General features: G+C 42.7%; 1 protein-coding gene across 5 annotated transcripts in view; it reads right to left on the bottom strand.

Annotated features, from left to right (window-relative positions):
• The window catches only part of NAV2 (neuron navigator 2), a 703,917-nt gene that overhangs the window by 178,026 nt on the left and 498,263 nt on the right, over window positions 1–27,628 (bottom strand). The gene's annotated exons all lie outside the window — the stretch shown is intronic.

Below are 27,628 nucleotides of genomic sequence, written 5' to 3'. Positions count from 1 at the left end.
CACCCACCCCCCAAAAAAAAGAAAAGAAAAAGAAGTGAAACCAAGCATAATCTTTACAGAAGAGTAACTGCCCACAGAAGTTGTTAAGTGCTATCAAAGCATGTAAGTTCTTCCTATGCTGGCACTTTTAAAGATTTCCAAACATGATTCAGGATGAATTTAAAAGAGACTTTTTAGCTTAAGAGTATAAACTATGCACATGGCTTCACTGTAGGCAAGAAAACATACGGGTTATCTGAAAGTCAAGGCTTCCCCCTTGGCATTCAGGGAGTAGTGGCCTAGCCGGCCTTTTTTTTTCTCTCTCAGAAAAGCCACAAAATATTTCCAAACTAGACCTGGAATTATTCTGCGAAGGGTGGGTTCTGAACCGGAGTTCTGCATGCACCAAGATGGCCCGTATCACAGAATCGTGAACTGCGGTGCCCCTTGTTCAGGCAGTACTAGACGACACAGCTCTACCTCCCACTTATGGGCAGCTGTCATACAGAACATGGCGGGGAAGACATTGTGGCTGAGCCCAGGCCCACACCCATCTACAACCCATGCCCACCGGTGCCCAGGACAGACGGGATGTGACACTGCAGCCCCCAAAGCACACATCGAGTCTGCAGAGTCCCAGTGACATGACTTACCTAGCAGAAGCCACTTTCTCCAGCAACGATTCCCTAGGAAAAATTCTCCAACTGGAGAGGCTGCCCTTCCAATTGTCACAAGTGTTTTCGGTTAAACTGCTCATGTTTCTAATTAACTTTTGTCATCCGCAACTGCTCCAGTGCCCAGAAGCCTGGCGGGATTAACGGCTGCTTCTTCTGCCCTTTTTTTTTTTTTAATACCTAGGTTCCGTTGCCTTCTCGCAACAGAGTAAACTGTATATAGAGCGGCTTTTTATGATTTAAAAGTCAACGGCCGCCAAAGCCTGTGTGGGACATGAGCGCCGAGCCTGGAGAGCTCCGAACGGCTTCCCTTCCCTCTCTCTCGGCGGCTTGGGGAAGCCACAGCTCCAGGGTGATCCAAAGCAGACCTCCCAATGTTTTAAAACACATACATCTTCCTGACTTACTGGGGATTTGGGTTTGGAGGGGGGCTGCAGCACAATCCTCCCTAACAAAACTCACAGGGCGTTACTGGATCTGTTCCTGGGGAGAGCTGGGGACTGGCTTGGAAACAAGCTGGTGGAACTCACCCACACTGCAGGCCTCTCCAGGGGTCTCCACAGGCCTGACACTGCTTATGGGGGGGCCTCCCGGGGGCTAGGGACTGCAGCGCCACACACACCGTGAAGATGGGATTACTGCCCCCATTTTATGGGGGAGGATACTGAGGCAAGGGCTAATGATGGGTCCTAAATCACCCAGCTGGACATATCTGGGATTTGAACCCAGGTCTCCTGACACAGTGCTCTTAGAACTACAACACAGCTACTTTCACTGATGAACAGTACATTTAAACAACAGCCCTTAAATTATGAAAGCACTTCTCAGGCATCACTTTCTCTATTTAGATATGTTCATGACATCCACAGTAGGGCAATAAGCCAGAACAGCCATTGGAGAGGAGGCAGCCTGTATACCATGGAGGCTGGCTCTCTGGAGGAAACACTAGCGACCCTCCTGGTGAGTCCATTTCTCTTAGGACAGTTGTCTTTCTCTGTCCCTGGGCTCAGATCTGGGGCCGAAGGAGTTACTCATTTGCTTATTCAGTATATTCATTCATATCAAAATTCACTCATTCAATGAGCACTTAGCATATGACATTGTTCTAGTAACTGGAATACATCATGCAAAACAAAAATCCCTGCCTCCATGGATTTTACATTCTAGTAGAAAGGAACAAATGATAATTAATGTCATTAATAAATTTTATCATTTGTTAGGAAATAAGTTCTAAGGAAGAGGAGGTCTTTGGGAGCAAGCTGCAACAATGTTTTTACAGGAACTACAATATAACATTCAGAGGTACCTTCCTCTTTTCTAAAGAAGTGTTCGGCATATTCTCCCCTGAGCCTAAGGACATGGATCAAGGTGACTTCTCTGCTTCCACATTCTTGGAACTCCTATAAAGCTTGAAATGGTTTTGACAAGAAATGTCCCTAGCATGTCCATGTACTTTTAATCCTTACCCTCCCAGTCAGAAATTAACAACTAACTAGGTAACAAGTGACCCTGGCTTAAACAGACATCCAGTTTGTCTAAGTGAAATATGCAGACTAACTGAAGATAACGTGTCTCCTTCCGATGAAAGGTGCCAAGTGTTGGGAAAAGGCTCACAAATTCAGGCATGACAGGTACTCACACTGTCACCCCTCAGGCTGTCCCAAAAGGGCTCCTAGAGAGAAACTACTACTAGTCTTTTAAACCCCAGCTCAAATGCCTTCTCCTCCACGAGGCTGAGGCCCTCAAGCTAAACGCACTGCCTGGTTCGCATCACATGCTATTTTTCCTTACTGTGTTTTCCTAGCACCTGGTCCATATCTCCCCATAAAATGTTTTGGGAGGGCCACCTACTTTCACCAGGCACTGGGAATACAGCCTTGAATAAAATATAACTGACCCTCTAGGAACTCACTGCCCAAAGGTCCAAAGAGGCAACAGACCTCAAAACAGCCCTGAGACAATGTGAAGGAGTGCAAAGGGCTTCACAAAGCACCGTGAGACCCAAGGATTGGGACCTACGATTCTCCCATTTGGGAAACTTTCACAGAGGAGGTGACCCTTGCATTATCATGCCACGTTTCTGCTCTGGGTTGGTTATGACTTCCTGGTCTGTGACTTCCGTTGTGGTAGACACCCTCCCTGATTTACCTTGATATGCCAAAGCCTGCTGGAGCATAGGAAATACTCAGTGCCTGGCTTTTGAATTGTTGGCTGGTAGTTTTTAATTTTGCAAGTCATATTAAGGCAACAGAAACACAAGATTTGTGATTAGTCATTTAACTAATAAAAGTTATTAAAACTTTTCAGCCTAAGCATAGGAAAAAACCAGTACTAGGACTCAGAGTTTCAGAATTTGTACTTGGAAAGTCTGGGTCCCCCCGGTTATGGAATCATGGGGACATTTCAAGGCTACTCATTACAGCTATAAAAGGTAGCACTTGGAAATGATTCTGAATTTGGTTTCCAGAACAGACATTTCCTGAGTAGGGCTATAGAACACGGAGGCACCTGATGACCAACTGATCAATGCTCTGTGCTTGTGTCATGGCCAGAAGTCCCATTAATAGTGAAGGGGGCTCCAGGTCATGAGTGGTCGTGTCCAGGTTCACATGACACATTTCTATCATTCCTAGGGTAGCATACCAGTGACCCTGGCTCAAGTGGCTGTTTGAGACCTGTTCTCTTTCTTGGGACTACAGCCATTTCCCATGCTGGAGTTCTATGATTCCTAGAATGAGACTTCCCTTAGCAGGCTTCTGAAATAGATAAGTGCAGAAGTGTGGGTATAGGCCAAGCCACAAACTTTGTCATCAACCAACGGTGTCATCCCAGATAGGCCATTTTGCCAATCTGGGGCCTCAGTCATCCCTTTTATGAGAAAGAGGAGGAGCTATTTCTCTAGCATCTTTTCAGCTCTGTTTCCACTCAAATCTCAGTGAATCTCTGAGAGTCCCTCTGAGCCCAGGCCTCAGCCAATCCTGTCCCATGGGGTCCCAAGAAGGCAGCCCTCACTCACCAGGATCTACAACTATTCTGTGCTGTGACTACAGGTGTTTCTGCATCTTTAAATATTCCCCCTCTGCAGTTCTCTTAAGATGTTTACTAATAAATGGAGGAGAAAACTGGTTGGGTCAAGGTATAGTCAACCTTGAATCAGGTGCTTGTGAATTAGAAAGGCTAGTATCTATGAAAAGAACATGGGGGAAGGAAGGTAGGATGAATTCTTTAAAAATTAAGAGGATTCCTCTCCTTAATAACTAACAGCTCTTGTTTCTTCACTCATGTGTATGAACTTTTGTTAGAGCAAGGGCATCTAAGAGGGTGAAAGCATAAGAGAATGTTCTCAACATCAGCATTTCTCCAACAATGGTATGTGGACTACAGAAGTAGGTGAGACTATTTTCCATGGCACGTGGATGAACATTGTTATATTTTAAAAGTGTATGTTTATTTTACTGTAATATTGGAACAGGTAACTAGCTCATATATAAGCCAACAGTTTCATGGCTTTTAAATGCAGATTTATAATTTGAGTTGATGTAAGGAAAATATTAAATAAATAAAAACATAAGTGGTTCACAGGTTTAGCAAAAATCACAGAAGGTTTGTGAAAGGTTTAAGTTGGGGAAACATTGTTCCATTAAACCAAGAAACACTTATTTTATATATAAAATATGTATTAAGTATTTCATAAATATTTATTGTATATTAAATCTATTCTTTTGGAAAAGGTCATCGACAAAGTACAGTTGAACCTTAAACAACACAGGTTTGAACTTCACCAATCCATTAACATGTGGAACTTTTTTCAAAATAGTACTGTAAATATACTTTTTCTTCCTTATGATCTTTATAATATTTTTTCTCTTCCTTTATTGTAAGTCTACAGTATATGATACATATAACATGCAAAATATGTGTTAATCAACCATTCATGTTATTGCTAAGGCTTTCAGTCAACAGTAGGCTATTAGTAGTTAAGTTTTGGGGGAATCAAAGTTACATGTGGTTTTAGACTGTGCGGTGGGGGTTAGCACCCCTAACTCCCTGTAATCCCCATGTTATTCAGGGGTCAACTGTAGAATTCAGACCAGAAAGCCTAATCAGGACTAGTTCAAACTGAAATGGCTACTCTTTAGAGTTTATGTTTTTGTTTAGCATGACATTTGCTGAGAATGGCCAGACCAGGGCCTTGTTTGACCCAGCCTTGTTCAGCCAAAGACAATTTAAAAAATAATGGCTTTAACAAGTTGTTGACTACTAAACATACTAAAAATGACACATTACATCACATCCAACAAATGTCCAAATATCCATATATAAAACTGAAAAATATCGAGACATACTCTACCATATGCCATAAACTGATGTATCCTCCTTAGTCCATTTTTTAAAATGCTAATCACAGAACCCCAGATAGATTTTAAGACCCACCAGTACCAGTGGACTGCATCCTGCGGCCTGAACACCTCAGTTCTAAAAGACTGACTTACAATGTTCACCTCCCACCAACTGACAACCACTGCAAGAAGGAAAAGTCTCATTTGAAACATTGCAGACAGCATGCCTTTGAAGAAAGGGCTTTTTTTTTTTTTTAGGGTTTAGGGAGAGCATTAATCCTCCTGTAGGGAGGGAAAAGTTTGGTTTTTCTGGCAACCAGCCTTAACCTTCCCTGACAGTAACCAAAACACTTTCTAAATGAAAATACTGTCTAAGGCAGATAAATAAGCACTTCTTCCTCTCTCCCTCTGTGAAGGCCAACACTGGCCCCAAGTCCCTTCTGTCCCTAGCCTCTTAGGGGACGTTGGTGGTCTCGTCCCAGTGCCAGCAGGCACGCAGGGAGTGTGTTCTGGACTGGGTGATCCCAGCTCTTGTCACCGCTACTGTGATTTTAAACCTGCCCTGGGGAGATTTCCTGCCTAAATCCTCTGTAGTCTTCAGGAAAAGGCCTGATTATTGGGCCTGGGAAAATGTTTGCAATTTCCTATAATTTGTCAAGGTGTCAATCTTAAGCATTCAAATTTGCTGGAATAATTGAAACCAGTTTTTTTAAATGCATGGACTCTAGCCACACAGGCTGGAGATTGTTTTCAGAGTTGCTCAGGTTGATTTCTTTGCAACCTTGTTAGCCACCAGACCACAGAGGGGCACGTGAATCTCACTCACACCACTGAGTCATTCTGCAGGATTCCTTGAGCCTGACTGGAGAAGCCCTCTGAACACTGTTGTGACCAATGCCTAATATTAAGGGCATGGACTTAAACATATTCTTCTCTCCTACTCCTTGGAGAAGATCCATGGAAGTACAGAAAGAGGAAGAATAAGGGACATGAGGACTATCAAGAAAAGTGGGCAGAAAAGTGAGAAGGCAGGGAGTGAGAGGGAGCTGGGCTTTAGACCCTTACACCCTAAGGATCTTCTTGTGTCTACACTTCCATAGGTTCCTAGAACATCCAAGTTACAGTAAGGATGGTGATCTATATAAACAAGTATTTTTAGAAAGTTGCTCTATTAATGCAATCCCTATAAGAATCCCAACAATGTTTTTTGAAGAAATAGACATATCTATCCTAAAACTCATATGGAATCTCAAGGGACTCTGAACAGCCAAAATAATCTTGGAAAAGAACAAAGTTGGAGGTCTCATGCCTCCTAATTTCAAAACTTACTATAAAACTACAGTAATCAAATCAGTGTGGTACTGACATAAAGATAGACAGACACATAGGTCAATGAACTAGAGAGCCCAGAAATAAGCTTTTGCATATATGGTCAAATGATTTCCAAGACTATTCAATGGGGTAAGAACAGTCTGTTCAACAAATGGTGCTGGGAAAACTGGATAGCCTATGCAAAAAAATGAAATTGGGTTCTTACCTTATACCATATTTTAAAAAATGGATTAAACTCAAAATGGATTAAAGACCTAAATGAGAGAGCTAAAACTATAAAATTCTTAGAAGAAAATATAGGGCAAAAACTTTATGACACTGGATTTGGCAATGATTTTTTTGATATGACACCAAAACCACCAGCAAGAAAAGAAAAATTAGGTAAGTTGGACTTCACCATAATTAAAATCTTTTGTGTATCAAAGGATCCAATCAATAGAGTGAAAAGGCAGCCTATGGAATGAAAGAAAATACTTGCAAGTCATATATCTGATAAAGAATTGATATCTAAAATATATAAAGAACTCCTGTAACTCAAAAACAACACAACCACCTTGGTAAAAAATGAGCAAAGGACTTCAGTGGACATTTCTCCAAAGAAGATATACAAAATGGCCAATATGCACATATTGGAAACATGCTCAACATTAATAATCATTAGGGAATGACAATCAAAACCATGAGCTACCACTTCATGCCCATTAAGATAGCTATTGTATAAAAAAACAGAAGAAACAAAAATCCAGAAAATGTTTGTGAGGATGTGGAGATTGAAATCCTAAGTGCATTACTGTAGGAATGGAAGATGGTACAGCCATTAAGGAGAACAGAATGGCAGTTCCTCAAAAAATTAAACATAGACTATGATCCAGCAATTCCACTTCTGGGTATGTACCCAAAAGAAGTGAAAACAGAAACTTTAACAGATATGTGTATACCCATGCTCACAGCAGCAGCATTATTCACAAGAGCCAAGAGGTAGAAGCAACCCAAGTGTTCATGAATGGACCAACAATGGCTACTGTTCAGATAAATGAGTGGATAAACAACATATGGTATACACATACAATGGAATATTAATTCAGCCTTTAAGAGGAAGGAAATGCTGATACATGTTATAACATGCATGAAGCTTGAAGACATACTAAGTGAAATGCACCAGTTCTGAAAAAAAAAATTGTATGATTCTACTTATAAGAGGTAACAAGAGTAGTTAAATATACAGACAGAAAGTAGAACAATAGCTGCCAAGGGCTGAGAGGAGGAGGAGATGGGCAGCTAGTCTTTGATGAGTACAGAGTGTCAGGGAAGATGACTTTTTCTGGAGAGGGATGGTAGTCAAGGTTGCACAACAACATGAATATACTTAATCTCACAGTACTGTATACTTTTAAATGGTTAAAATGGTAAATATGATAGACATATTTTACCACAATAAAAAAAATAGCATTTGTATTCGGCTACAAGTAACAGAATTCTGACCACCATGGCCTAAACAGGTGAGCTCACAGTTTTATTTCCAATGCTTAGTACATGGCCTAGCACACACTAAGAGCTCAATAAATGTTTGTTAAATTAAAAACAAGTTTCCCTGTTAGTGTGACAGTTAATGAATCACATGAAATCATACAGTTTTGGATATTTATCAGTATTATTCTATTCTAGCTTTAAAAAACAACTTCTGATTCAAAAGAAGAGTGGCCCCTTTTAACAAACTCTAGCAGGCAGGCAAATTACACTCCTTGGCTTCTCCTTCCCCTAAACTGGCCATCGCCACCGGGTCAAGCTGTTTCCTGACTTAGATGCTTCACCGCCTTCCTCACTGCCTCACATCCATAGCCAGCCTGAGCCCCCAGTCTACCTTCCATGCCATTTCTTCTAGGAAACCACCAGAATCCCCAAACCAGAAGTAATTTCTTCTCAGCTAAAGAGCACTGTCGGGGTTTCTCTGGGGTCCCTGACACTTGTTGGCCTACACCGTGTGAGCAGTTGTACTTGGCTTACTTGTAAGAATGGCTGGTCCACTAACAGGTGCTCAAAAATGGTTGCTGGAAAAAATCATTAAACAAATAAAAACTACTACCCCCAGTGGATTCCATAAGACTCAGAATTAAAATCAGGTGTGCCTGGCTTTTCCCTCTTGGCTAATCATGGCAGTTCTCTTTAAAGCTAAGTGAACTCAAAAGAACCCTAGTGATGCTTTCAATGCTTTTTCTTCTATGGATGGCAGAAATTTTGCTATACTTGGTCATGGAAAAGGTCACATTCAAATACTCCAGTATCTTGTGAGGGTGTGACCAAAAATAAGTGTGCAGAATGGGAAAGCACAGCATCCTAATAGACTGAAGCTGTCTCTTACTGCATGAGCCACAAAGTTCCCAGTTTTCCTTGGTGAGGAGATGGAAGCAGCAGCCCTCAACAGCTGGAGCAATTACAATTGTGTTTCTTTTTAATACATGACAGGTAATTCTTTTTCTACACTTGGATAAAACCAAGTGAAACTATGGATAATGAGGTCATTGTTTCTCTCCTGCTAGCTAAAAAGCCATAAAAGAAAATAAGGAAGTACCACTTTCCTATGTAGTTTTCACTACATTTTCTCCAGTTCTACAAGGTCCATTTTAAAATCCCACTTAATGCTATAAAGAACTGAAGCCAAACAAAGTTGAACATACTGGAAATATTAGTATACAGTTGGGTTTATGCTTGACCTGGTAATAACACCTCATAAAGAATCTACATTCTTAAAATCTCCCTCTCCTTTCCACACACCCTTGACATCAAAAAGTGTCCTACACATATTTTTAAAACCCTCCCACTCAGCTGGATAAAGAAACAAATCATTTGACTGCTGACATTTGAAGGAAGATACTTTAAAAATAAAAAGTGTTCCGATTCTTTATCTTTCATTTTTTGAAGCTGTAATAACCTTCAGAACACCTCCTTCATCTCTCTTGAACTTATTTCTTAAAAATTCCAAGCAATATGTTACAGGAGAAAGCTTTTGTTTTAATTAATCAAGCCAATCTCCTATCTTGTACCATATATGGATATAAGAAAGTACAAAACTGGCTGTAGAAAACCTCCCTTGTTTCAAGGGCTCATGAAATTTCACAAAGAGATTATAAACACTTTACAGGGGACAAATCTTATTCTTGCAGGAGGTCACTGTCCACAGCTATCAGCTCTTTGGCAGAGTGCAATGGTTGTACATTATTGTAAGTAACTTCCCTCTAACATCAAGTAAATTAAGGAATTCTCAAGTCCCTTCCCCTAAGATACCAGCCCAACCTGCTTCCTCTTGGGGTAAAGGACACACACTCCAAAATAGAAGCCTCTAGAGCAGTGTTAAGCCAGAATGCTTTCCCCTGGAAAATACAAACAGACAATAACAGAGAAAAGAGGTTCCAGAGTAAGGTAAGTTTAGAAAACAGAGGGCTAACAAGTAGTCAGTTTTTTGCCTGTAGTACTTCTCAGAGCCTTTGATATGCTTACTTGTAGTGGGAATATCCAAAATGATAATGAGATAGGATGATTCCTAAATGTATTTTTGTTATAGAACTGATGTTATGGGGTAGCTTAAGGAAATGGCTTACCATTGGATGCATTTTGGTAAACAGCCTCTTAATGGAGGGGGCAGAAAATGAGCACATGACATAAATCAGGTAAGACAGTTGTCCAACAGGTTAACAGTCATTAACAAGAGAGCTATGCAAGGAAGAAGGAAAAAGATGCCCCCTCTTTTCCCCTCTGAAGGTATAATCTAGTAGATCATGGAATGCTTTCATGAGCATTGAATATCTTTAATATGTACCTGCTCTATTATACTTAGAGAATTAGAGTAAGGCTCTGCACTAAAGCCAAAGAGTCCATGTAAACAGCAATTAGGAGTCACGGCTGTGCAATGGTATGCCTAAGAAGATTTCTACAAGTGAGGCTCACTGTGACTCTGTCTTGGGACATGGTAGCCATGAAAACTGTTGTGATCTCAGCTTGTGTTAATACAGGAATGACCTTCAGAACAAGGGAGATGAGAATCTCATCCTACTGCTCATAGCCCAGATCAGAGCTAGATCTGGTCCACAACCAAAAGGGAGCAAAGCAACACCTGTCAGGGTAGGCCCACGACTCAGGTCTGCTCTGAACGGGAGTATGTGGACACTGAGAGGCTGAGGATTCATGACTGCACTGGGGGACCCCAGGGATCCACGGAGCAACTTAGGGACAGCAGAGGCAGTGGGGGGCAGGGGAGTAGTCACAGCAACTGTGGAAAAGCAGAGTTCACCCAACCTGTTTTTAATATGTTCTTTGCTCCACTTCTACCAGAACAACTCTCTCTACATGCAAGATTTTATTTCACAAAATGTTTCCATGGAAGAAAATGATAATGGTATTAGTAATCATATATTAATAAGAATAACAGCCAACATTTATGGAGCTGCACTTGGAGCCAGACACTGTGCCAGAAAACATTTTTACTGTACTGACTTTTCATTTGCAGGACAAATCCAATGAGGTAGGTAATGAGAATTCCATTTTACCAATGAGGAAACTGAGGGACCAGGCTTCAGTAGGTTACCCAAGATCCAACAGATGAGTGCCAGACAACTTTACTTCAAAGTCCACACACTTCAGCTGCCTTGAGAAGAGCCAACAAGCTGGATTCTCAAAGTATGTGCTCCTCTCTTGGTACCAGATTTGGTATTTTCATTAAGTCTTCAGTCAACAGCTTTTAGAGATTCTACGGCAAAGTTCTCCAACCTTTAGCTCCTTCCCTGAGGAAAAAGAGAATTTTTCCCTCCATGGAGGTTCTTTTTAAAAATGGGAACGTCAAACAGTTGAGCAATACTTTAAGTATGGTTTTTATTCTTCAAAATTTAGGATGCTGGCAAAATGTAATCTTGCTGCTGTTATTTTTTCTGCCAATCAAAATCAGAAGCCAACCAAAGAACTGGCTTATTGTATTTCTCTGGGGAATCCATGCAGAAACTGAGAGCTGAATTGGACTATTATTCACTATCTGTGATTATATTACCCAAATGTGCAGGAACAGAAGAAAGAAGCAGTCATTTATCCTGATTCTGCCAAGTATGTAGGCACTTGGTATCAGATGGATCAAATCATTTCAGGGTTTCATGGATGTCACTGATCCACACACAGCTCTACCAGACTTCTGAGTCTTTTCACCTGACCCTTGTCTTCTCAACAAAAAAGCAGAATTTTTTCTGAAAAAACTAAATACGCCGAAGTAGCAAACACCCCGAAAGACTGCTTATCAGCTTTACTCACCCAGATCAGGAAGCAATTTCCACCAGGTGTCTGTTTTGCTTTATACAACAGGCCTGGCTGTGACAAGTTGGGGGGAGATTGAATTCTTATAAGTGGAGCACTCATTTATAGATGAATCCTAGTAAGCTCTTCTGTAAGGCTAAGATATATTTTTAAAAAAAGATAATTGTGAGAGGGGGAAAGAATGTCAAGTTAATTGCCTTATTCTGCCTTATGCTACTCACACCACCTTCAGAATTATGCCATCACAGAAATTCGTGCACAAGTTCAAGGCCAACTGAATAGCTTGGTAAACTGGAGTTAGTCTAGCTGAGCTCCAGTTTATTCATAAGTAAAAACTAAACCACCACCAATAACCACCATTTACCGATTACCACCATGTACCATGTACTATACTAAGGGCTTGAAATAATATCACTTTTAACTATTAACAAAGTCATGTAATTAATGGTTTCATTAATCCTTAAATAAGCATTTTAGGAAGTGGATTTACTGCAGCTCTGAGATGTTAGTAACCTGCCCAAGGTTATGGGTAAAAAGCATAGCTTTTGAACACTAAAGTCCATGCTCTTAGTCCACAGACTCCACTAAATGGAGATGGTGACCAGAGCTTTCTTCCTTCACATCCGGAGCAAAGGAGTAAGGATGAGAGAGCATCCTTCAAAAAGCTCTGTGTACAGATTGACCTTCATTTCCCTTACAAATACTGGACTTTCTTAAAATGAAGGTACAGCTATACCAAGTATCAGTGGAATTGTTGTCTTCCATAAGCAGAGTGGGACAAGAAGATACTCCAAAAGCCCTCTAGAGTCAACTCCATAGAGGAGAGAATTGCCCTTCCTGAGGCCCTGTGCATTCTAAAATGCCCACATTTTATAAGTAGATCCCCATGGCCCCATCCAGGATGACTGCAAATTGCAGGCAAGCTCCCCTTTATTTCTCTCCGGACCAGGGCCCTGCGCAAGGCAGCTTTGGCCTGTGTGCCTCATCCCCCTCACCAAGCTCACTGGAGGCCACCCAGCTAACACACAGCCTTCACTGTCTGGTGTGATGACTCAGACACTCCTGGCAACATCTGCTGTTTCTGTAAGACTCAAAGGGCTCTTCCCATGAATGACAGTGAAAAGGGATTCAAGGAGCTTCTCACCCATATGCAGGGCTCAGAGACATAATGTGGAAATCAGGCTTACTCATGAAGCAGCTTGGAGGTTTTAATGCACACTTACACATGCCAAAGTTTATTAAATGTTGTTCCAGGGTATCTTTGTCATCTGGAATAATGAATTCTGGAGGTAGAGTGAACCAGGTATATGATTGGGGTTCAGAGTTATTTGGTTATGTTTCTCCTTGGAATCCTAAACCCACAACACTTAGTGTTTGTTTCTCTATCCATCCTACCCAACTCATCCCCCCAACATTTTTGACATTTCCATTCTGGGTACTTTCCCAGGTGCTGGAGATACAGCAATGAATACATGGGGTTCTTTGTGCTTTTAAGGGGTTCTAAGTCTTGTGGGTGAGATACATCATAAAGTAGAAGTAACAACAAAGTGGAAAACTGTCATGATTGGGGAATGTTTATGGCACTGTGTATCACAAAGCAGGTTACCTAACTTGGTCCCGGAGCAAGCAAAATGAAGTCATTCCAGCCATGTTTTCCCAACCCTGCATAGAACTTTTAGAACTTAATTCTTTAAAAAGCATTAAAAGAAAAAAAGTATCTAAGCACCCAAACCTAGTGACTAAAATCAAACTCAGAAGGACAAAACATACAGATTCTCCACTTGATCAGAGTAAAATCTGGCCAGCCACATGCATTCATGATCCTTATCATACCCAGGAATTCCGGGGGTATATCCACTGCATCCAGACATAATGAAAAATGGGACATATAACTCAGTCAGAATGTTATTTCTCCCTGCTCACCCAGCACGCATAGTCTCTTCATTCAGTGCATGCACTGAATTAGCTTCAGCAATGAAGGATTCCTTAGTCACCTCCCAGTTCACTCCAGAAAAAGAGGCATGCGGACTGGACTCTTTCATTGTTTCCCAAATTTGGCTAAGAAGCCAAAAGCAAAGTTGATGGTTTCAAGTAATATCAAACTAGTGATTCAGTCCCTCTCAGCTACCAATCCAGATGCCACAAATTCAAGGCAATCTGGCTAAACTTCCTCTAGCAAGAGACACAAACAGCAATAACAAAGATGTAAATGAGAGACAGAGACACAAAAGCAGTTTTATACTCCCAATTTGGGACTTTAATAAGGAAATGAAGGCAGTAAAAGGTAATTAGCATTATCCCCACTGTGGGTAAAATTGTAGTATTTCCAGAATGTCTCCCCTGGCTTTAGTGCATCTGCATATCAACAGGTGTTCCTCAGGGGTGGATTGTGTAGTTCATCTCCATATCAATGGATAATTACCTGGGTGATGAGGGCTTAACTGAACCTGAGAGGTTAGGGGGAGTTCTTGCTTGCTTCTGGTCTAGCAGGAAAGAGACAACCCTGGACTGCAGTTTGTAAGCAATAAACAGGTTTTAAACTTTATTTCTCCCTTTGACTGATTTTGGTTTTGGAGGTATTTTGCCCCAGGATTTCCCCTCCTGGAGTTACACCCACCCAGTCTAGGACTGAGCTTGGCAGCCAGGTTCTTTCCCTAAATCAGTATGAAGGGGCAGTATGAAGCCTATTTCACAGGACAGTAAAACTCAGGCTCATACAGCTGGTGAATACAAAGGTGAGACTGGAGCCGATGTCTGTCCATCATGGGGGCTACAGCTCACTGCCTCAGCCTCATTCTCCTTTGTAAAAATTAATGGACCTGTGGGACTAAAGCTATGGAGTGGGGAGTTGTGGGGGACGAAGGGGATAGCAGACTATTTCCGGGAAGTGCCAGTCTGTTAGAGTAATGAAAGCACCAGAGTTTCTGTTAGGATGAAAGAGTTGTCTCTGATAGAATTCCTTGATAAGTCACGTGGGCCAGAAGCTGATGCCCTGGGGGAACCTGAATGTGGAAGTAACTGTCTTGCAGAAGAAAAAGAATTGCTTGGTTACATCTAAGAAAGAAAAGGCAAAAGAAGTGGGCAAGACAAGCAAGCTAGGGGACATCCGATACTCAGCGTTCTCCCTGTGACATCAGAATAAATTATCACCAAAATTACTAAAACATAAGTAATGCCTGCTGTAAGTGCATATTTCTTGGAAATCAGGAAGGAGGTAGTTCAGGGTCTTGGGGTGGAATGGAGATCAGAGAGAGCAGAGAGGGGAAGCAGTCTGTGGCAACTTATAGGTATCCTAAAGTGGGTTCCTGACTGTTCAATCAGATCTCCCAAGAGTAAAAGGGTCTTTGAACATGTCTGGGCTGGTTAGTGGGGGTCCGGGACAGCTGACTTCTAAGTTCCACCAGCATGGCCTAGTTCTGCATCAAGGACCAGCCATGCATCTCCTCCTCCCGGCCTCAGTTTGCCCTCCTCTACCTCACACCACTCACCGCCACTTCCTTAACTCATTTCCCCCTGTGCAGTCACAGCCCAGCTCATCCTTTTCTTTGTCTTTCACCCTCTGTCCTTCATAGTTCTTGGCCCTTGGTGCTTACTGCCAGCCTGGAAGATTCAGCTTACTCTAAGTACATATCTCCCCACTTAGAACAGAGGCCAGCAAACCAGGGCCCGAAGGCCAAATGTGGCCTGCCACCAATATTTATAAAGTTTTATTGGGACACAGCCATGCTCATTCATTACATATTGAATTATAGCTCTTTTCTCACTACAAAGACAGAATTGACTGGTTGCAGCAGAGACCCCTTGGACTGCAAAGCCTAAAATATTACCATCTGGCATTTAAGAGAAAGTCTGCCAACCCTTGCTCTAGAATATTAGTTTTCTGAGGCCCAGGACTCTGTTTCATTTATCTTTTTATCTGTTTTTTATTTCACTTTTTATCTGTTTCATCTTTTTATCTCCATTACTAACATGATACATGTTGCTTGATTAGGGGGGTGAAAGCATACATGAGGGTTAGAAAAACCTTTTAGGTCAAGAACCCAACACAGTGGTTAATGGAGAAAAGTTAATTAGAAATGCTTTGAACAAACTGAAAATATTCTAGTTAACTGTATTTTCTAATTAAGCCAGTTAGCAACAACAAAAGCTTTTACATGTTAATTGATTCAGTTTTTTTTTTTCAAGAGCATGTTATTCTATTTTTCTTCCTTAGTAAACTTGGCTTTAACTGAAAACTCTACGTGATGCTTCAGGCTGAAATTCTGAACATTAATATCCATTACTGAGAGTCACAGATGTTGTTGTAAATGTTATTTGAAAATAGGATAATTTGTTTTCCACTTAAATGATGCAAGTTACTGCTTTTTGGTATATATATAAAAAATAACTGCTTATTTCCCTATCATTTGCTTTGCAATTTTAATCATTAATAATAACTACCTTGTTGAGCATATATTGTGTAAAAGTCACTGTGCTAAGTACTTTATTCTTATTGCCTAATCTACTCCTCATAATAACCCTAATTACTGCTACCTCCCCATCATACAGATGAGAAAACTGAGGCTTGGAAAGGTTGAGTAGTTTGTCTAATTTCAAATGACAGGTATGCATCTGCTGGCTCGTGTCTCAGCTGTAAATAATTATTCTGTAACTCATTCACTCCTTCATTTATTCAATCTACCAGCATTTACCAAGTACTGTGATGGCTGCAGAGAGGGAAGACAATAAGTCTCAGTGCCTGATCTGAAGCAGGATGGACAAGACAACCACAGAGCAGGACAAGGACAACCAAGGAAGAGGGCCAGGGTGCATGGGAATTCAGAGAAGGGGTTTCAAACAGTCTCAGGGGTCAAGAAAGGCTTTTCAGAGGAAATAAAGTCAAACCTGAAACAATAAAAGCTGTATTAACTGGGAAGGAGGAGGAATGAGGAGGGTGGACAGCATTTCAAACAGAGAGTAGTACAGACAGAGACTGGGTGAGGGAGGGGACCCGGCCCCTGCACACAGCTACTAACTATGCCAGAGGGCAGAGGCTTCGAATGAGAAAGCTGCCCAGCTCACAGGCAGTTTACAGGCTAAGGTGATGAGTCCACACCCTCCAAATGGCCAAACAGCAAAGGGAAATGGTAATAAGTGTTTCCAAGGCCCATCTTCTAGAGGTTCACTTGACTGTAAGCTCCCGCTTCTCAACAAAAGTCATTTCTTCTCTATGAAAATCAGGTAACTTCTCACTGGGGATCTCCTCCTACCATTGAAAACTAAGCTCCTGATGGACTCCATGAACCCATAATGCTGGTAGAAAGTCAACACTCAATAAATGTGCACCAAATGAATGTGCCAAACTGGAGCAGCAAGGCTGTGCACCACTGTAACTCTGGGGGGAAAATAAGTTCCTAGCCCAGGGCGAATTACCTTTGAAGCCGAAATCAGTCAAAGGGTGAAACAGAGTAGGAGAAACCTGTTTATTGCCTACAAGCAGTTGTCCACTTCTGCTGTCTGTGCCTTTTGGCACCCAGCTGCCAAAAGGGACCCACTCAAACCTTTCTGGTCTAGATATACTCTTGCTCCCCCAACCCTTTAAATCACTATTGATATGAAGATGTACTACTTCTCCCCACCTTGGAAACACCTACTGATATGGAGATGCACTAAGGCCAGGAGAGAGATTCTGGAAATATTGCAGCTTTACCCACAACCACCTCTGAGTTGAAATCTATTATTAACTGGAGGTAGTCAGCTACCAAGCTTTGGAGACAGAAGAATGTACAGAAACAATATGATTTTAATAGCTGGAACCAGAGCTCCTCTTAGCAGCTTTGTTTAGGAAATACCTTGGATATAGGCCACTCCATGTGTGGAAGATGAGGCTCTGGGGACGTGGTCTGTAAGCAGACAAGAAAACAGAGATGGACTGCTCTGCATAAGAAACAGAGAGGGAGAGGTGAAGGACAACTGATTAATACAGAAGGAAGCTGGAATCTGAACAACAAAACAAAATGTGGCCTGAGAAGTTAAGAAGTTAAATTCCCAGGGGCAGGGAAGCTGAAGGACTTTGAACAGAAACACCCAATGTTCAATTTCAAGTGGTTCGTATTGCATCACCGTAACACCTCCATGGCCCTAAACTTTCAGGAAAAACCTATGCCCAAAGTCTTATGTCACTCTTTTTGAGGAGAAAATGAGTTGGGGCAGTTCCAGAGGGTAAAAGAGGGCTATTGCACATGGGATGGTAAGAACCATGATCTACAAGTTCAAGCATCTTGGCAAAACGGATGCTGACCAACAGTGTGTAGCCCCACCCTCATCCCAACAAAACACTTCCAGAAAGATTAGGAAGGGCACTGGGCTTCTGTGATTTCTGTGGTGTAAATACTCCCACCATGGCAGATTTCAAGCTACGTACATGGCATCAACAGTCTTGAAACTCCTGAAACTTCTTTAAACTGGCTCTCATAAGTTGGTACAAGCTGGCTCGTGTATTCCTGGCTCAGGAAGTCCACAGATAGTATCTAGGTTAAAGGCAGTTTCCATGGACTAAGTTCTTGTCTTGGCTTTGACAAGAAAAACTTATCCAGAGTTGTATTAGCTTTCAGACCCTAGGTAATAGCTGTAGGAGGGTAAGGAAGGCATAGCGGTGGGCACCATCCATCAGGGAGCCATGGTGTGACCACCATGCATCAGAGCTGAAAGGAAGTGCGCTGGTCAGCCTTCTGAAAGAGGAGGAACCTGAGGCCTGGCCTGGAAAGCATGATTACTGCCAGATCTGGAACTAGAGCTGGGGCTGCCTGCCTCTATCTCCTCTGTGCTTTCTCAAAGTCCTCCTCTCAGGGAAAAGCAGACATGAATTTGACTTGTTACTGGACAGGCAGCTCTAGCTAAGTTTTCACATTTTACTAGCTGACCATTTAGAGAACTTCTGACTTTCTGTATGAAGGGAATGAGCCCTGCCAGGGATTCGGGTGAGCTTAGAAAAGCCAGCCAGAGATCCAGATGACAGTAAGAGAAGGCCCAACCAGGAATGAGAGGACAGGCTTCTCCAAGAATTTCCAAGGATGTTGGTGGAAACAGCGGGCTGACGGGATATCCCTGACTGTGATAGGATCCCCCATACCATTTCCATCAGCAGGAAATAGGAGGAGCAGAAAAAGGAGGTCCTTTCATTTTCTTAATAAATCACCAAACTCAGAAACACATAATGTACCAGCCAATGCCTCCCTCTCACTGAAAAGAAGATCAAATTAGGCATCCTGAATGTTTTTCAAATGATTCCTGGCCTGGTAATGTTACAGAAAACAGGGCAGGGTGATTCAAACCTGCTGTCAATACAGAGTAAAGGAAAGAAAAATGCCAGCTATTCTGCAGCTGTCCGGCCAGAGTCCTGGAGGAGCGGCTTTCATGAGAACTTTGAGGCACAGAAACAAGCCAACTTCCAGAGCAGGAGTTAAACCAAATAAACCTAAAGGGTATCAATTTGGGGGGCGAGTCTTAAAATAGCAGCCAGGAATGCATGGGTTCCCTTGAACAACTCAGATTACATGCCCTGTCCCTGCCTTAGTAAAACTATGAACTGAAAGTGGCCGTTTAATCTAGTTTCTCTCTGAGTTGCCACTAAATTTTCAGCTCATGGAAGACAGTCTGGAGGCAAACACATGGGTGAACAATTGTACAAAGTTGTGCTCCTTGGAGGGGTGGGTAGGATACCAAGATAAATAAGATCATAGTCTAGGGCCCTAGGAACCTTACTGTAGGGTAAGGAAGAAACATACCCACAGGGCCATGTTCTCAAGGGTGAAGATTTCCAGTTAAACTGATGGAACGGTCTTCATGAAGATGGGCATTTGAAAGGACTCTGCAAGATGCATTTATTCATTTCATGAATGTCTATTCTGGGCCAGATTATGGGGACACAAAGATCAGCAGTGACCAACCTCATGGTGTAGATAAGGAGTCAGGCATTCTAAAATACTACATTTAAATACTTTTTTCTGTTTCATTTAACATTTTAGTAACCAGCAGCACAGACATTAAAGTCCAAATGTGTTTAAGTGGAATATAAACATTTGCTCAAAGTGTGTGATGTTTAAAAGCAGAACAGCCTTTTTCAAGAGATAGGAAAATGCACCAGAGTTGTTCTGCACTTTTTCTGCAAAGGGAGAAACAAAACTATCCTAGAGTCTAGATATAAATTCCATTTCCACTCTATACATTTCAAAAAACATTGGCCCTAGCTCATCACTAATCTTTAATGAGATAAAGAATTACCTCCAAAAGTAGAAATTTTGCTTAAAAATTAGAATGTAAGCACCAACATGAGTCAATCAGTTGACATCTAACTGAGCAGAAGGTCAGTGGTGAGATCCCTGCCACCTATCCTCTCACCAATTAGAATCGTCACTCTGGCTGTAGAAGTTATCACAACGGCAGAGCTGACTTTTGCTGACAGACACCGAAACTTACTGGGACTCAGCTGGCCCACAACTTCACCACAGACAATGTCGGGTTCCTTGTGTCCACAAATAAACCTGTCATGGTTCAATGGTGTGCCTTCCCTTTTACTGTAAGCCCACCAGCTCAGCAAAGCTTCTTGGACAGAACTTGGCCAGTCTCTGTACTCCTGCTGTGGTTCCACCCCCCCCGGCTGGGATTTCTCACTCCATAGAGCTATGGATATTGATTTCTGCCATGTAGAGGCACACTAGGTCATTAAAAGGATTCTAGTACCAATTCCAGCATCTATGGGGGGGGGAGGAGAAGGGGCTAGGTTTCCCCATATATCCAAGCATTTCTCCAATACCAGGTGGCTGTCCTGTTCAATTCTGACACCATATACCCTCAAAACAGCATCAGATTCCACAGGTTAAGGGCTCAGTCCCCCAACACTGTTCTCCTACCCCCTCAAGCCTGCCTCAACTTCAGAAGCCTTCAAAAGCCCAGGTTGTCACCTGGGCTTCTGAATGACAGCTATAGATTAGAAGTTCCCACAACCCCCTCCTTGGATTCGATTAATTTGCTAAAGTGGCTCACAGAACTCAAAGATTAACATTTTACTTACTGCATTACCAGTGTATTATAAAAGGACATAACTCAGGAACAGCCAGGTGCAGGAGGTGCAGAGGGCAAGGTAGGGTGTGGATAAAATTGCCGTATTTCCAGAATCTCTCACCTGGCCTTACTTGGTGCATCTCTGTATCAAAGGTGTTTCCAAGGGGTGGAGAGAAGTGACCATCTCCATATCAATAGGTGATTACAAGGGTGGGGGGGTGCGAGGGTATATCTGGACCAGAGAGGTTTGCTGGGGTCCTTTTACAGCCAGGTTTGAGAGAGACATGGGCGAATAGAAAAGGATGATTGCTTGTAAGTAATAAATGGGTTTCTCTCACTTTATGTCTTCCTTGGACTGATTTCAGTTTCAAAGGCAATTTACCCCAGGCTGGGAGACAGATATTCCTCTAGGAGTTGCATATAGGGAAAGAGCAAGGATCTTCCATGCCCTCTGCTCTCCCATCTTCATGTTTTCACAAACTCAGCAGCTATCCAATCCTGTCCTTTTGTGTTTTTATGGAAGCTTCGTTACAGAGCCAAGAATGATTACATCATTGGCCATTAGCCCTTGGACCCAACCTCTAAACCCTCTCCATTCCCCAGAAGTCAGGGTTGGAACCAACCCTCTAATCACATGGTAGGCTCCACTGGCAACCAGCCCCCATCCCTGTGGTGGTCCAAAAGTCACCTCATTAACATAATAAAAGACACTTATTGCTCCCAACATTTAGCAAAGTCCAAGGGTTTTAGGAGCTTTATGCCAGAAATGGGGATGAAGACTGAGTATATATTCCTTATTATAAATCACAGCATCACAGTCATCTACAATCCAAGGCCAATTTGCAATAACCCACGGGTTGTCCAAGATGACCTGGCAAAACATTAAATGGGCTCATGAATCTTGGGTTCTAATCCCATTTCGGCCACCTTTTGTTCTTGCAACAAGGACTTCATGAACAGGACAGCATGCTCCCTGCCCTCAGAGAACTCAGTCTAGAGCTGCTCAGGAAAATGAGAAAGTCATTTTGCCTTGATCAGGCCATGCTCTCACACCCCCCAGTCTTTGGACATGCCATTCCCTCTTTCCCAGAAGGCTTCTTGCCTTCCACATAGTTAATTCACCACTCACCTTGCATTTCTGGTTTTGGTCGTAGCTGCAACTCCCATAGTTTGTATAGTAGCTGACATATAAAAGAGGCTCAGTGATTAGTGAGCTTAGTCAAATCTAGCTTGTAGGATAGTATGATGGTTAAAAACAAAATACCAGCTTCAGAATCATGCAGACCCTAGTTCAAATTTCAGCTGTGGCCTTTCCTCACTGCAACTTACTTAACCATTCTGCCTTGCAGTGTCCGTATCTGTGAAGCAGAGAAGATAGTACTGACACCCTTGGGCAGTGAGTGGTGTGAGGGATTAAATGGGGCTATGAGTGCAAAATACCTAGCACACCTCCAGGCACACAGAATACCTCCATAACCAGAGACTATGCATTACCACTATTTTTTTGTCACCACTACAATGTCCATTTCTGTTCACAGTTGATCACTTCCTCACCTACATTAAAAGCAGGTCGTAAACTTATTTATAAGGCTGGCATTTAGAACATCTGCTTTTCTGACCACATGCAAGGCTTAATGCTAGTGATGAAGAGGAAGAAGAGGAGGAGGAGGGAGAGGAGGGGTAGCCGGGGAGAGGGAAAGGGAAGGGGGAGGAGGAGGAGGAGGAGAATGGCAACAATTACTTCCTCTAACATCACCCGTCTGCTGTCCTCTGACAGGCCTTTGTTTTCCAAAAGCCTGTAGGAGAGGTAGGAGAAGAAAAAGACCAGCTTGTGCTTGTTCCTGAAAACACTGTACTTCCCAGAGATTCCACAGGATCCCCAACCACAAACCACAAAAAACCTAATATAAGACATTTTACAACCAAGAATCCCCTCCTTGCCCCCTGGGAATCTTTGCTTGCTGAGGGTATGCAAAGCTGTTTCTGCACATTAGATCAATTGAAAACTCAAAGTTACAATCTTTTTATCTGAATCAAAGACAAAAAGATACATATCTCAGCCATTACTTAAAATTCCTAGACTGTGGTTCCAGAGGGAATGGATGGAGCAGGGTGGTCTTGACCATTACCTGCCTCAAAACTGTTTACTGCTTAGGGCTCTCCTGGAACTGGGGCAGCTTCTGGAAGCGTATCTCTAGAAAAGGGGGATGTGTTCTATAGAAGCCCCAGGGCCATCCATCTGGATTAAAGTCAGAGATACAGAGAGAAAGGAGGGCCAGAAATCCTTTATTTTTTTCTAGCCTCATTTTATCAAGGGGAAACTGAGGCCTAGGGAGGGGGAGGCATTTAACCACAAACACTACTGGCTAGGTGCAGCACTGGAGTTACAACGTCTACTTGAATATGGCATGAAAGCAAGCCGTTTTTTAAACCACCTTAGTGGGATGTAACTCATATACCATAATGTTCACCCATTTACAGTGCATGACTCACTGGATTTTAGTATATTCACAAAGCTGTGCGACTCTCACCACAATCTAATTTTAAAACATTTTATTGCAGCAAAAAGGAACTCCGTAGCCATTAGCAATCAACTCCCCATGGCCTCTCCACCCAAACCCCTAGACCTGGTAACGACTCATCTACTTTATAAAGTTGTAGATTTGCCTACTCTGGATATTTCATATTAAATGTAATCATTCAATATTTGGTCTTTCGTGACAAGGAAGCCATTTCCTAATGACAGACTGTAGCAGCAGACCTTCTGTTAGCTCACTCAACTATTTTCCCCTATTAAATGCAATTAAATCCTATAGCCACTAGCTATATGTGGCCATTTAATTAAAAATGAGTACATTAAAAATTCAGTTCCTCATTCTCACCAGCCACATTTCAAATGCTTAATGGCCATGTGTAGCTAGCTGGTGGCTGTCATATTATACGGCACAGCTATGGAAAAGTACACCATCATTGCAGAAAGTTCCACTGGATGGTGTTCAGAAGATACAGAGGCATTTGCTGATTAACAACAAACCTGCTCTCTACAAAATGTCTGCTCCTCCTGGTGTTGGGAAGTTACCTCTGCAGAGGGGGGGGCAAGAAACAGCTCAAGGGAGAAGGGAGGCAGCAAGCAGTGGGCCAAGAAGAGAGAACCCTTCCTCCTACCCTCCCCACCCCCAGTCGGTGTTATTCTCTGCAAGGCACCCTTCTCCCCCACCCCAGCCCCAAACCTGAAAAGGTCTCTGTTTAGTTAAGCTTATCCAAAAGGCAGATATGCCAAAGCCTTTGGAAGCACTTCAAGGAATCCAGCCTCTACCTCAGCCGTTTGATGATTTCTGAAGTGTTTGGTGCCAGAAGGTAATCTGAGGGGCTCCTTAATGAGACTGAACAGTCCTGGTCAGTTTCTGGCCAGCAGTGGATGCTTCAGTTGCCAAGACATGACTACTAAGGCCGACCAACACCCCAGGGCCAGAGCCATGGCATCCTGGCATGCTCAGACAGACAAGAGCTCTCAGAAATCTCCACACCCGGGGGTCAGGGCTCCACCCCTTTCCTTGGCCTGGGCCTTACTTCAGCTACAATGTCTTTCCTCTAATTGTCTGAAAATGCTCCAGTCACCAGCTCCCAAGAAAGGGGCAGCAGCTTATTTCAAACTGTGGGTTTGGATACATTAAGATGATCAAAGAACTCAAACTCAAGGATGCTGGCTGGACAAACAAAAGGAAAATCGGAATCACATTCAGAAAAAAACCTTTACCAATCAAAGGATCTTTTGTTCTAAAACACTGTGTAAAAATCATTAAATCATGACCTTTGAAAGTTGCTTTAGAGGACCATAATTAAGTTGGCTAATATCCTTTCCCTTAAAACTCTGCTAAAAGGTCTATCTTCTTTCTTCTGCCTTCCTAGCCAATGTATTAAAACAAAACAAAAACAATGTTTTAGACAATGTAACTAATGCTTCTTCTATTATGCCTCCTTGTCTAAATACTTCTGTCTTGAATTCCCCCTTCCTCAGTGAGTGGCAGTAAGGATTTCAAGAACCAATAGGTGACATTTCTAAGATAACAAGAGCAAAAGATAACCAGGTGGATATTTACCAAGCTATGACACATGCTCCTCTGCTGGAAGCTGTTCTTTTAGTAAAGGTCACTCTGTGTTTCTTGGTCCCTTGGTTTTCGAAAACCCCCTTCACCAGGGTTTAACTGAGAGAGATGGTACTGAGCAGGGAGAGGTGGTTATATAGGGGCTTTTGATCTGAGCCAACAGACCAGGAACGGAAAACTGGCTCCTAGAGGCGTGCCGAACAGCTGCTGTGGTTACCCTCTAACCTCCACCCTCTTGCAGTCATTTTGGGCTTTTGTACACTCATGAATTCATGCATTTGACAAAGAGTATAGATACATAACTCAGGGCTTTATCTCCCACATGTTTCATTTCATATAATCGTCACAACAACTTAAGGAGGTTCTATTCTCATTTTCATTTTAGAACTAAGGAATTCAAAGTTCAGAAATGTTACATGATCCATCAAAGTCACATGGCCCATCCAGTAGACTTGCTGGGATCAGACCCCTGGTGTCCTGAAGCCCAGTTTGGCTTTCAGACCATCTTAATCATAGAACAACTTGTGCCACTTGGTGTGGGAGAGAGAAAGCAGAGGAGCATGGGTATCGGAAGACTCAAGATCCCAGAGCCCTGAGAACAGGCTTCAGCAGAGCCAGACCTGTCTTGCAAAATGCCACTGTCACAAGCAGTTCCTGCCTTGGCCAAAGGGAGTCTCAAAAAGCAAGCAGGGCTTGTGTCCCCTCACCAAATGGATTGCTATTCAGAGAAGACTTCTGTGGGACTGGGCAACCAAGGATCCCTCAGCTACTGTCCCCCCTAAGAGTTCTCAAGGTAAAGGTCCTCTTACCTACAGGAAACTACTGGTGTGTCCCAGTTTACCTTTTATTAGCTCAGAATAGTCTCATTTTCATGAGACTACAGTGAAAACAGACCATCACCTTGACAAGTGAATTCAATCCATCAATAGTACTTACTGGGTCCAACTTCATTATTGTGGCAGATGAATCACAGAAACAGCCCACGTCTCCACCCCTCTCTGGGTCTTGTATGCTTTGCAATGTGACCTTGCAGCTCCTTCCTCAGTCAGTAGAATATGGATCCTATGTCATGTTATCCGGCAGGCTGTGTGCCTCGCTTTGGCCAACAGAATGCAGCAGACGAGAACAAATGTCCCTTTTCAGACCTCAGGGCCCACAGGGCCTTATACGCTTTAACCCTCTGTCCTGAAACTTGTCCGGCACCATGAGAGCAGCCTGGCCTGGCATGCTGGAGGACGAAAGACTGGGTACAGAAGCTGGGGTGTTCCAGCTGAGGCCACTACAGATCAGCCAGCATTCAGCAAACCCCAACTGAGCCTGGCCCACCCCAGCAGAACTGTCCCAAACAGAACTCAATCTTGTAAGCTTGCAGGAAAAACATACACGGCTACTATTTGAAAACATTATTTTTTAGGGCCCAGGAAGATAGGGGTCACCATGTCACAGCCTGCTCACCAACCTTCTCAAGGCCGAAGAGTCCAGAAAAAGGTAAGCTCCCCCAAGTTCGCTATTATATTTCCTAGGAAGTCACAGGTTTGAAGAAGCTCCAGGGCAAATAATCACTATTTCTGATTGGAGCATTCAAGACTGAAATGACCCAGAACTTGGCTGAAAGAACACAGCTTGGAGTCAGGTGAGCAGGTTGAACTCCTCGCCCTAGCATGGTAAGTCACTCCCTCCCAGGTGCTCACTGGGATTGCCTCAGAACCAGACTGAATAATGGACCAAAGTCTCATTCATATTTAAACAACAGGACAGAATGAGTCTCTGGTGTATAGAAATCTTTACAAATAGAAACCAGTTTCTCCCCTATGAGGCCTAAATGATTCCTCGCTTCTGCGGGCTATCCCTTGGTTCTCCTTAACGAATGCTGCCCCCTACCGCACATATGTGCATGGACAACTGCCTGAAGATATATCTGGATCTTCTCAGGAGAGGAAAAGGAAATGAATGCAAGTGTTAAGTGGCTGAAACCATCCATGAATAACTTCTCAGTATTCATTGCTTCCTTGCCTGTTGCTTCTCTGATGGCCTCAGAGCATGAACTCAGAAAATTCAAGACAACTTTTCTTAAGGTAAGGCAGACATCATCCCCAAATATGCGAGTGGAGTAAAGTCATCACAAACCCTACACAGGCCATTACCTGCATGAAATGCAGCTTTGATCGGCACGCAAATGAACCCTAGAGCGGAAGCAGCACCATCAAGAGTAAAGGGCATTTTTGGAACGAATGCATGCTTTCAAAAGAACCAATCCAGAGGTTGGATTTGGGGAACTCTAATGAAGTATGGGGGATATATATCATTACCAGGCCTTTCCAGGACCCACTGAAATCACACCACCACTACCCTCTGCCTCGGATAATCAAACCCCGTATTTGCAAGAGATCTTAGAGAATATCTATTCCAATCTACCTGCTGATACAAGAAACCTCACCTCTTGTAGACTTAGTGAGTGATGATCTAGCCTGTTTCTGTTCCTGTGGAGTCAGGAAACTCCCTACTTCCATGAGAGCCTGTTCAACTGTAAGAAGACAAAGGTGAAGAAGTTCTTTAATATGCAGCGAAAGTTTGCCTCCCTGTAATTTTTTAGTTTTACTCTTGGCGACCAGAAGGGAAAAAAAAAGATAGCCCAGCAGGTAGACTTGCATTTCTAAAAGGAAACTGTTTTTTCTCCCTAGAACTGTCTCCTGAAGTTTGGGAGAATGGGTACTCAGACTGGATGCCTGTAAACTTCATCTCTGGTTCTCACCTCTATGAAGTTCTAACTAATCCACGGAATTAGGTTCATCCTTCCTTTATTCTCCTTCACAGCATCTAATCTTCTTAAGAGCAGTTAATCACAAAATGTTCTGAGATGATC

Source organism: Manis javanica, chromosome 11 (genome assembly GCF_040802235.1).
Source record: "Manis javanica isolate MJ-LG chromosome 11, MJ_LKY, whole genome shotgun sequence".
NCBI classification, from domain to species: domain Eukaryota; kingdom Metazoa; phylum Chordata; class Mammalia; order Pholidota; family Manidae; genus Manis; species Manis javanica.
Note: the sequence above shows the minus strand (reverse complement) of the source record. Positions and strands in the feature narration are given on the sequence as shown.